Genomic DNA, 12,820 nt, shown 5'->3' with positions numbered 1-12,820 from the left:
GAGGTCTGACGTGTGTGACTTCACCTCCATAGCCAAGTGCCCTTGGTTCCTGGTGCTTTGGTCTGGTCCCTTCCAGCCTCCTCTACAGTCCTGCACTCGGTTGTCACCCAGGGCCCCCCTCGGCGGTCATCCCCCCCCCCCCCACCCCATCTGCCTGCTTCCACTGTTGTATGCCCTTTCCTACTGTCTGAACTGTTAAAGCCACTCCCTCCTATCGTGCTTTGTCTTATTTGTCAATAAACGTCCCTTGTTCATTCTGCATCTGGGTCCTCTCCCTCAGTAACCGTGACACTTTGACTCTTAGAGTAGGAAAGACGCACAATTGTACTAATTTTATAAATGATCAATTCAAACCACTAGGTTTTTTTATTTTATTGTTCAGAACTTACTCTTCCAGAGCTCAAGAGACATTCCTGAGTTCTCGTTTGTTTTATTTGTCATCTTGCTCTCAGAAGTTTCTCCTAAACATAAGTCCTGACATCTATGTGGGTACAAGCTCAGATCATTTGCTTTAGGAAGAATTCGTTGAGAAATGTTTGAGTTGAAACTGAAATCTCTTATGATTGCAGACTTTGAAATCAGAGCACAGGTTGAGACATTGTTGAGATCCCTGAGATGAGCATCAGATGAGATGAGAACCAGAAAAGAAAAGTGGAAGACTTCATTAAAAGTATCCAATGAAATGTTCGATCTCATTCGGGTATTTTCTTTCCCCTGGGCAGCTAATAAGGGTTGTTGCAAACTACTGAATGTTCATGTGCACTTGTATTTCTGTTGTGACTAGGGGTCTTAACAGAGCCATAAATAATGCAGACTTGCACGTTCAATGTATTTAGATGGTCTTCAAGGCAATAAGCACACTGCTTCCCTGGTGGTTATCAGAAAAAGCCCCGCATGCTTCAGAGATGTTGTCTACTATGTTTAGTAATTAAAACAGACACTTCCTGAATTTTTCACTGCCAACTTTCCCAGAAGATAATGTGGAAAAGTATTCCCTCCAGATAAGTTGATAAGTAAAGTTTGGACATAGTGTTCAAAGTCACGATGCAGTTTTACACAATAATCATTGAGGACATTTTTATTAAGCCTGTATTAATGATATTTCCCAAGAGAAATCTGAGGGATAATTAAGTAGGCTGTTTGGTTCAGAGCCACCGCAGTGACTGAAACTCTGAGGATACTTATTTTGTGTTGGTGCATTGTAGCGGAAACAACAGGTTTGCCAAACGTCATGTCACCATGCAAACATCCCCTCAAACTTTTTGGTTTGTTTGTTTTGAACTACCTATCATTGTTGCGGTTCTCTTTCATTGACTGATATGTCTATACAATGATCATGATTTGAGTTCCTATAGTTTGGACAGCATGATTGAGTCATGTTTTTAGTGGTACACACTGGGGGGAAAATGGTCACCTAAAAACTGTATTTAAATTACCTGATTTTATTAAAGTAAAAATATCCACATCACTGAACCAACCTATAGACATCAAGTTATAACAACAAAACTAAATGTAATGGGTAAAATCAGGTTGAAAATCTCTTTAAGGTAACAGTTGTAGGTTTCCACTGCATCGTTTGTATATGTAGACTTGCTAAAATGGCAAGAAGCCTTTAGAAGTCTCAACATTTTGTGAGGGTTTTTATTATAAAGCTCATTTCCCAGAGGGAACTTAATATTGTTGAATAATAATATGACATTTTAATTAAAATGTGTGTACTAAATGTGTAGTACATCTGTTAAATATGGCAGTTAAGCACTCAGTAAATCAACTCCTGCTTGAGCAAGACCTTTAAAAGAAATCCTGAAAACTTTGCGTCCAAATTTAGCACAGTAACCACTTATATAACTGGTTTTCCTCATTTATTGAATCATATTTCTGTAGAGACCAGCACAGCATTGGCTCTGACTCTATGTGTGCTCCCCAAGGAGTTTGCTCCATGAATCAACCCTTGCCACAATCACCTCCCTCATCAAATATAGATGAAGAAAACAAGGCAGTGGTAAGTCTGCAGCTCAAAATCCCCTCGCATGGTGAGTCTTTGAGAAGAAATTTTGCCGGAGAGATATAAGACCGCAACGTACGCACTGGACAAATTGAACGTCAGTGCTTGTTTGATGTATACAGTATGTGCTTGACTTTGGAATGCGTCATTCAAATTTGCTAAATATAAACAAAGGTTCAGAAATCAGTCACAAAAAATAAGACGGAGCATCAAAAAGGTGTTTAAACCTTAGCTCGTATCTGCCCAAGGGAGTAAAACATTTTAGAAAATATGCTCTTATTTAGTTAGACATTTCATCAATCTCTTTCCCGAGGGAAGCCAAACTCAAAAGCAAACAAACAAAAATCAAGAATGCAAGAATTAGAATTTTTACAAATATTTGAATTTCATAAGTCAAATATGGGTAAAGCCGCATAAAAGGGAAGTCAGTTTGCATTGCAGACATGTTGGAGTGATCTGTGTATGTAATAGGTGTAGAGAAATGGGCTAGTGAGTAATAATAATAATAATTAAAAAAACTAAGGGGCCACCATTTTTAGCTAAAAACTGAAATCTTTTTATACATTTTGGCAATTCATTATTTACACCACAACGGCATTTTTGGGAGCCTGAAAACACATAAAAAAAAACAAAAAAAAAACAGGTTTTCACAAGTTTTCAAAACGGTGCCGTTATTGTCTCCTTGTAAACTATAAAATCTGTGAATTTGTGAAAACAGTGATGTCATGTGCAGTCTATAGGGATGCACAAGTTTCTTTATGAAATTACATCGCCAGCTACTGGCATATTACAGCATTTTTATGTTTCATAGATCCATGTGAACGGGGATAGTTTGGCAATGCTGTTGTCTACACAAAGCTTTTAAAAAAATGCTAATGAAAACTATTCTGTAGTACATCGTTGTCAAGTAAATACACGCAATTATATACTTCTTACATATATTTCGATAACATATTTCAGATTAGCAGATTAACATTTTCCAGTTTGTTTCACTTAATGCACACAATCCAAAGACATGCAGGTTATGTGGTGGAACGTGCATGTGTGCGTGATTGTTAGTTAATTTGTGTCTTTGTCTGTTTATGCGTTGTAAAGCACCTAGAGCACTGAAAGCACTATAAATAGTAAACTTTGCATTGCACATCATTTTAATGACATTTCTAATTTATCACAAGTGCTATTAATTTCTTTAGGTGTAAAAGTTTTAATTAGCAAAACTGCACATTTACTAACCCTACGCACACCCTGGACCATAACTAATAAAGATAACTGTATCAATAACAATATTACCATCCACACCAACACACAATAACATAGTTTATTATAAAACCTAAAAGTAGATTGGATTCTTATTGGCTGTCAATGTTTTTATAATGCGTTTTTGTTTTATCTATAGCTGTGGTGTGAACTTGCCTATTCTCATAAAATTAAAATGTTTATTAAAACTTTATAGTTATATCCCTTGTTGTTAACAGGCCTTTACAATAGGAGCAGCTATATTGAGAATTATTACATCTCCTACTCAACTATGAGTCACCTCAATATCTTGTGCATGTCAATCCAACATTTTCGTCTGTGTTCACTTAAAACATTTGCTTGAACAAGGGTTTTAATTTCCTACAAATAATTTAAATTAAAAAAAAAAAAACCCTACTTGCATCACTAAGATGAAGGCCAAAGCTGTTTTCCATAAATTTGACTGCAACCCACTAGTGCTTCATCATCATGGGATGCTTTTTAAAGGAGGCTGTTCACGACCAATTTAAGACAGCCACTTGTTATCCTAAAAATGCCTGAATCTTGGTTATCACCAGCGGAATTGGGCTTCCTGAGAAGACCATGAATAATGTTGTATATTTTATTCCACCTGAAGATGACCTAGTAGTCATATGATGAAGAAATGTATCAAAATAACATGTATTTTCACTTATAATAATGCACTTTGCTATGACAGGTTTGAATGGCCTTCATTTTGGAAAGCAAAAAAGCTCTATAAGACCACTGTATTTCTCACATGTCCCTGTCTTTCTCTGTCAGCGAGCGTGACAGATCAGTCAATGAGCAGGTCTTACCTCGCTGTTGAGGTGATTTTTCACCAGAAATGCTGCTAGGAATAAAGAGTTCTAATTCAGTCTGGGATTTCATAGCAACTTCAAATACACTGAGCCCTTTCAGAGTAGCCATCCTTTTGGGACATCCAAGTAAGCGCTATACTGTATAATACGACATAGTGCTGTGTACCGATTTCCCCATGGTTCGTAATGTCTGACGCTATCCTGAGAGACATTTCTGTGTGCACATATCTGGAAAATGTGCTGCAGTCTCTAGAAAGATAACATAGGGGTTTCATTTGCGGAAGCTCGACAAAGTCAGAGTTTGTAATAAAGTGGTACTTTATTCAAATGCCATGAATACATTCATTAAACTTTAGTGATTGGCTCCATAGAGGGGTTGTGAATTAAATATACATTAAACAGCATGCATTAACACGATTTTCTTAGCTGCTTGGCCTCATTGTGAGTTATTTTCATCAGTCTAATTCATGATTTCCATTTTTTTATCCCAATACATTCACGCTCATCCTTTCATAATATGCACATAGATTTGGTTTCCTTGAGTTGAAAAAAGAAGTGTGACATTTTCAAGTAAATTGCATTTAAAATGTCCATAGATTAACTGAATGTCATTGTATGCCGATCAAGAATCAATAAGCCATTTTTATGTGTGCCAATCTTTCTTGCAGTCTATTTTCAGCTCAACTGCTGGAGATTGTCTGTAAAGTTCAAGCTCGATCTTGAGTATCGCTGCTCCAAAAGACAACACTCTCACAGACTAGAGTGACGCTCATCACACTGCCGATTGACCCTGTCACCTAAAGAGGTTTTTGTTGCAATGCTAGCAGATTGAAACTAGATAGTAACGTTTGTGGTCAAACTTTAAGTTGGCTTGAAAAAGCCTGGCCAGAAAGTTTGAAAAATTTAGAAAGTTTGAAAAGTCTAAAAAGTTGAAAAAGATTTAAAAGTTTGAAAAGTTAAGAAGTTTAAAAAAGAAAGTGATTAACATATTGCTAGCATTAAAAGCAAATGACTACCATGTCATTAGCATGATTAGCAAAGTTGCTAGCATGTTTGCTAGCATGATTAACAGGTGACTAGCATGTAGCTAGCATGATTAGCAAGTTACTAGCATGTCACTATCATGTTTGTAGCATGATTAGCAAGTGACTAGCATGTCCCTCGCATGTTACTAGCATGTTTCGTAGCATTATTAGCATGTTGCTAGCATTTTCCTAGCATGATTAACATGTCGCTAGCATTTTTCTTGCATGATTAGCATGTAGCTAGCATGTTTCTAGCATGATTAGCATTCGGTTAGCATGTCTCTAGCATGATTAGCAAGTTGTTAGCATGATTAGCATGTTTGCTAGCATGTTTCTAGTATGTTGCTAACATGTTTCTAGCATGATTAGCATGTTCCTAGTATGTTGCTAACATGTTTATAGCATGATTATCATGTGACTAGCATGTTGCTGGCATGATTAGCATGTTGTTAACATTTTTCTAGCATGATTAGCATGTTGCTAGCATGTTTCTAGCATGATTAGCAAGTGACCAACATGTCGCTAGCATGTTTGTAGCATGATTAGCAAGTGACTGGCATGTCACTAGCATGTTACTAGCATGTTCCTAGCATGATTAGCATGATGCTAGCAACATGCTAATCATGCTAGAAACATGACAACAACATGTTAATCATGATAGAAACATGTTAAAAACATGCTAATAATGCTAGAAACATGCTAGCACAATGCTAACCATGATAGCGACATGCTAGTGACATGCTAGCAATATGCTAATCAGCCAAGAAATGATTAGCACGTTGCTAGCATGTTTCTAGCATAATTAGCATGTTGCTAGTATGTTGCTAGCATGTTTCTAGCATGATTAGCATGTTTCTAGCATGATTAACATGTTGCTAGCATGTCACTAGCATGTTCCTAGCATGATTAACATGTTTTAGCATGTTTCTAGCATGAGTAGCATGTTGCTAACATGATTAGCATGTTGTTAACATGTTTCCAGCATGATTAGCATGTTTTGCTAGCATGTTTCTAGCATGATTAGCATTTTGCTAGTATGTCGCTAGCATGTTTTTAGCATCATTAGAATGCATGACTAGCATGTCTCTAGCATGTTGCTAGCATGATTAGTAAAGTGACTAGCATGTTTCAATGCTAATCCAGGTAAAACCAGTTGATTCAGATAGAAACCAGCTAAGACCAGTGTGGCAGTGGCCAAAACTACTTTAAAACCATGTTAAAAGCATGTTTCTAACCTGATTATCAAGTTACTAACATGTTGTTAACATGTTTCTATGATAATCTAGCTAAAACCAGTTGATTTAGTAAAGAAAACCAGCTAAGGCCAGCTAAGGCCAGCGTGACAGTGGCCAAAACCACTTTAAACCATGTTAGATGTATGTTTCTAGTCTGATTAACAAGTAACTAGCATGTTATTAACAATTTCTATACTAAACCAGCTAAAACCAATTTATTCAGTAAAGAAAACCAGCTAAAACCAGCTAAGACCACATAAGGCCATGCATATGTGGATCGGGTGAAACGCATGCATTAATTGACAGCTAGTTTGAGTCGATCTTGTTCGGTTCATTTGGATTTTGAGACTTCATTTTCGCAGTTTTCAGCATTTCACGTCCCACACACACACAGCCACTGACGAACAAGGCCCGGTGCAATTCATGAACGTGTACACGATTTGAAATAATTGCGAATGTGCGTCACTACACTGAAACAAATGCTTTTAAACCAATGGCAGCAGAGTTAAGAATTACATGAATGTGAAGCATTTTGTTCAAATAGAGACATATTTGTGAATACAAACGTTATAGTTTGTATTAAAAATTATCATAATTTGTGCATGTAGGGATCAAAATGTGCATTTGTGGATCAGGCAACGCGCGTGCATTGATCCGCGTCTATTCTGAGCTTCTGAGTCGATTCTATTTGATTCATTTGAATTTTGAGACTTTCGTTCCGCCCTTTAAGCCTTTCCCAATCCACACACACACAGCTCGCGATCCACGCGTAGCTGAGCCAAAGAGAAACAGCGACCACTAGATGGCACTACAGCCCCACTCACGTGCACATTCAATTGTATACAGTTTATGAATGTTAAAACAATCACAACATTTTTCGTATCTGCATTCGAATACAACGTCGTACAGTTACTTGATAAGACCGTTATGACTTTTTATCTTTTTTTCGTAGTTATCACTGAACAAGTATGTCGTGTTAAACTAAAATAATTATTAATTTCTAAAATAATATGTATCATGCAAGCAGAGAGATGTCATGACAAACGACTGAATCCAATCAATGCGCACATTTTCATTACGCAAAACACTTTAAGCGAGTCTTAATGTTTAGTAAACTTCACTACACAGATGTGTGTGTGCAAACCAGCAAAAGGTAAAGATGCAAACACGTAGGACAAGTAGAAAATGTATCCTGATCGAAGATGATTATTAGCCTACTCTTGAGAGAGAACTGGTTTGGTTTTTGAGAGACTGAGACGTGCAGCGCGGCTGTTTGATTGGTGAGCGCGCTGTGCTTGTTCCATTCATTCGTATAACATCATAGCCTAAGCTTTAAATCATTGCCTTTTAAATATATACAAATACTATAACGTGTATGATGTATTATTATAGGTAACATTACTTTTGCAATGCTCTGATTTCTGAGAGATGCACAGAGAGGCGACAACAATGCGGTGTTTGATTTGCGCTCTTTTTGCTCATAAAGTTTACATTCATTCACTTCATACTCATGACTTTAGAGCTCTCCGTATAATATTGCGCTGATCCCCTTTCTCAACTGTTATCTAGCAAACACCAGACTGTGTCAGCTTCAGCTGAGTATTCAGGCAGAATTATTCCTTGTCCGTTATTCGTTTTTTAAGCCATTATCCGAGCCATTCCGAATAAGGTATTCGGCTTCAGGCACAACCCTAATTATTATATTACATATTTAATTTTTACATTCAACATAGATAGAAAGTATCAGGTCATAGAAAGTAATAGGTAATAGAAAGTAACAGCTCCACGCAATATTGTAATTCTAAAATTCACGTCGTACTTGCAAACACTTTGTATGCATTATGGTTAATGCATGCTGGAGTAGTTGATTGTTTCCGACAGCGCTCGACTAGTCTACGCAAGCACTAGTATAGTATGACAAAAATTTCGCTGTATTTATTTGCGCATGCCCAGTAGAGCCAAACGTATCCCTTCTAGCCTTGCTGCGCGCATTTGTCATATCCCGAGCTTTGCATGTGTGTGTGCACTGTGCCAAGGCATCAGTCATTTTAATTTTTGACCACAGAAATTGTCAGCTAAAGCAGCATTATTAAGTAAATAAAATGAAAATAAAGTACATAAAAATAATTTGACCTTACAGCTCCAAACTCTGTTCTAGAGGGCCAGTGTCCTTTATAGTTTAGATCCCAGGGTCGGACTGGGGGTAAAACCAGTACTCATTACCAGGGTCCCAAAGGAAGAGAGGGCCCTTGAAAAGTATGAATCTGAAATATATTTAATTTTACCTGGATATTTTCATGGGTGGGGGGCATGGGGGCCCATCAGGACTGCCTTGCATAGGGCCCGGGATCTTGTGTAACGCCCCTGTTAGCTTCGACCCTAATTATACACACTTGAACCAGCTAATCAAGCTCTTACTAGACACACTAGTGTGTTAAGGCCAGTTGGAGCTAAACTTTTCAGGACATTGACCATCCAGGATCTAGTTTGGAGACCCCTGTCCTACAAGGTTTTACTTTGCACATGCTTTTTGAACATTACAAATAATAATATAAAATTATTTTCTTAGAATAGGAGATATGCGAGAGATATGTCTCTCGCAACACATACATTATCAGTAGTTAAGTATGTGGTCTTGAAGAGGACCTTTTTTTCTTTCATTTGGACTCAGTCTTGACTTGGACTCGAAACTTTTGGACTTGGACTTGACTCGGTCTTGACTAGTCCTGGACTTGGACTTGACTTGGACTCGACAAAGCTGGACTTGACTACAGCTCTAGGTGCAATATGCCAGTGTGTCACCGGCCTAAGGTTTTCAAAGCTGGGATTGGTAATGCTGCACTGTAATCATAGTTATTTATTTATATTTTTCATTATATTATATTGGTTTGAGACTGAGAGTATTTTATTTAGTGGAGAACTTTGCAGCAGTATTTTATTTCTTATTCTTTTTTATGTTGTATATATTTTATTAAAAAGTATTTTAAAAAAGTGTATACAAATTGTTAAAAGAAAGTTTATAGTAATAAACAAACAGCAGTTTAATGTTTGCATTTCTTTCCCTTACTGTACCGAAAATGAACCGAACCGTGACTTTTGCGTACCGTTACACCCCTAATATATATATAAAATGTCAGTATGCTAAAGGATTACCTGGTTATTTATGAGTGCTTTAGAATATTCTTAGAAATGACAGTATTTGTCTGAGCGAGAACATGAGGGATTATCCTGACAGCAGAGGGAAAATCTGAGCTCTGACTGACACCTACTGTAGTCCAATTGCTCTTCTCTCCTTCTCGTTTTCAAGCGTCAAGTAGTCCTTGGATTAACAGTTAATAAAACAACATGATCATCTTCAATAACCACAGCTGGGCTTTCCTCTTCCACCATGGGCCTGTAATGATACATTAAACTACTAAACTCTGCCCTCACGTCCAGCAAATTACCTTATCATCTGTTTTCTGTCCATCTTTGACAGATAAATCTTGCCAATGGCTTGACAAAGAAACCGTGAATGCTCTGAAGACCTCTACAATTTAATAACGTCAACCCTCTTCCAAGAACACTTGTGTGCATTAATAATTGAATTCAAATGAAATGTAATTTGCACTCTTAAAAATAAAGTTTCTTTATTGGCATTTATGGTTCCACAAATAACTTTTAAAAAACTTTTCAATGTATAAAAGTTTCTTAATACTGGATTTTAGATGATTAAAAGGTTCTTCGCACTTCTTTTAAGAACTGTTCACTGAAAGGTTCCTTTCAGGAACTCGAGCTGCGTCGAATGCTTTGGGGAACGTCCCTGACGAGAACGACACTGAATATCGTGTGCAATCTGTCCAATGGAAGGGCGTGACATCACAGGGCGGGGTGACGTAGCAACCAAGAAGCTATAAAAGCATGTGCCGCGCAGCTGGCTTCAGCTTCGGCCCCTGGCTTGCTTCAGCTTCGGGGCCTCTTCGGCCCCGATTCACTATATCATGGCAACATGATGGGGCTGGGAGAGCGGGGTTATAGAGAGATGCCACGGGTCGAACAGACACTCACGGGCTATCTGTCGCCCGGTTCGGCATCGTCTCTAAAGGCTCCGACATTGCCCACCAAGCCACTTAAAGTGACATCTACGCTGGTGGGCAAAGGTTATGTGGTAGCAGGTCAGGCTGGGGCATGCCTCCATACTATGGCAGTCCTCCAAGCATATCAAGCCGACCTGCTGGGAGATATCGATGAGGGGGAGGGGATCAAGTCAGACGATGTCGAAGAGCTTAGAAGGACCGCTGATCTGTCCCTCCGCACCACTAAAGAGACCGCTCGTGCTATTGGATGGTCTATGGCAGCCTTAGTGGCCACGGAGAGGCATTTATGGCTGACCCTGTTAGAGATAAAAGAAAGAGACAGGGTCTGCCTCCTGGACGCCCCGCTTCAGCCTTCTGGCCTGTTTGGCGACACAGTCAATACTGTCGTCGACAGGTTCCAGGAGGCACGAAAGCAGGTGGTGGTGTTCCAGAATTTCCTCCCTCGTCGCTCTCGTAGAGCATCTGGGTGGGAGATGCCCAAGCCACATGCCGGCTCCTCATTTTGAGAGGCACAAAAGCAAAGTGTCGCCGCTCGTGCTCCCCCACGTCGGGACCGAGGGCCTCAGCGACGCTCTGAATCGGGGACTTCCAGGCCTAAGTCAGACCTTCGAACAATTATCGAGACCAGGAAGTCCTCGACAAAGAAATCCTGACGCCAGTGGCTTAGGGATGCAGAGGGCAGCCCCTACTGGGGTAGAGCGCGGTCCACCTCAATATACGGTGCCCGTCTCACCTCAGTGCCCTCGGGAGGTCGGTCTGCCAACCCTGCCAGAGTTTCAGGGCGCAGCGGCGTCCAGCGAGCACTGCTCCCAGTTATTTCTGTCCGCGAGCGTAGCGGAGCTGGGACACTTGCCGCCCCTTCGGGGGCCTCTTACACCAGAGGTCAGTCTCGTGAGACTGATTCCCTTAGTAGATTATTTAGCAGAGTGGAAACTACTGCCAAATGTATCTCATTGGGTCCTGCGTACGGTAGAAAAAGGCTACTGCATGCAGTTCGGTCATCCACCACCAATATTCAACGGGTTACACCGACGATAGTCGGCCCCCGGCAGGCTCTGGTTATGGAACAAGAAGTGAATACCCTATTAAGGAAGGAGGCCATCGAGGTGGTCCCTCCACAATGCAGGGAATCCGGGTTTTACAGCCGGTATTTCATAGTTCCAAAAAGGATGTGGGGTTGCGTCCGATCTTAGACTTACATCATCTGAACCGCTCAGTTATGCCACTGAAGTTCAAAATGCTCACTGTCAAACAGGTTGTAGCTCAAATCAGATCCGAGGACTGGTTTGTCACAATAGATCTCAAATACGCATACTTCCATATATCCATCCTTCCAAAACAAAGGAAATTTCTGAGGTTCGCTTTCGGGGGCAAAGCTTATCAATATCGAGTACTACCCTTCGGCCTTGCACTCTCACCCCGCTCGTTCACGAAATGTGTAGATGCGGCTCTGGTACCCCTCCGTATGCAGGGCATCCGTATTCTTAATTATATCGACGATTGGTTGATTTTAGCTCAATCAGAGCAGATGGCGGTTTGACATCGAGATGTTCGTTCTTGCACATATGGCGGAGCTGGGTTTGAGACTAAACGCCAAGAAGAGTGTACTTTCTCCAGTTCAGAGAACCACATATCTAGGCGTAGTCTGGGATTCGACCACGATGTAGGCATGTCTGTCTCCTGCTCGGTCGAGTCGATCCTCACATCAGTCGAGAGAGTTAAAGAAGGCCAGTCACTCACTGTCAAACAGCTTCAGAGATTGTTAGGTCTGATGGCAGCTGCGTCCAACGTAATACCCTTTGGCCTGCTGTACATGAGACCCCTGCAGTGGTGGCTCAAGTCAAAGGGTTTTTCCCCGAGGGGGAATCCACTTCGAACTATCAAGGTCACGCGGCGGTGTCTTCGTGCCTTAGACATGTGAAAGAAACCTTGGTTCTTGAATCAGGGCCCGGTGCTGGGAGCTCTTTGTCGCCGTGTAATGCTAGTGACAGACGCGTCCCTCACCGGTTGGGGTGCGGTCATGAGTGGCCACCCTGCCCGCGGTCTGTGGAGTGGTCACCATCTGACATGGCACATCAATTGCCTAGAGATGCTAGCAGTCTATCGAGCATTGAAACATTTCCTCCCAGACCTGAGGGATCACCATGTGTTGGTGCTAGGGCTGGGATAAACGATTATTTTTTAAACGATTAATCTAGCGATTATTTTTTCGATGCATCGATTAATCTAACGATTAATTTTTCCAGACCGATTCGATTTCGATTATCTCTCCATTAATTGACTACTAACAATTTATACATGTTGATTTACATATCTGAATGAAAAAAACATGAATTCCTTAACATTGCAATATATGTTTATTGCTCTTAAAATTACAAAATAAAAGACTGACTAAGAATGCATT

The sequence above is a fragment of the Carassius carassius genome, chromosome 39 (genome assembly GCF_963082965.1).
Source record: "Carassius carassius chromosome 39, fCarCar2.1, whole genome shotgun sequence".
Lineage (NCBI taxonomy): Eukaryota > Metazoa > Chordata > Actinopteri > Cypriniformes > Cyprinidae > Carassius > Carassius carassius.
This window is presented reverse-complemented; position numbering follows the sequence as displayed.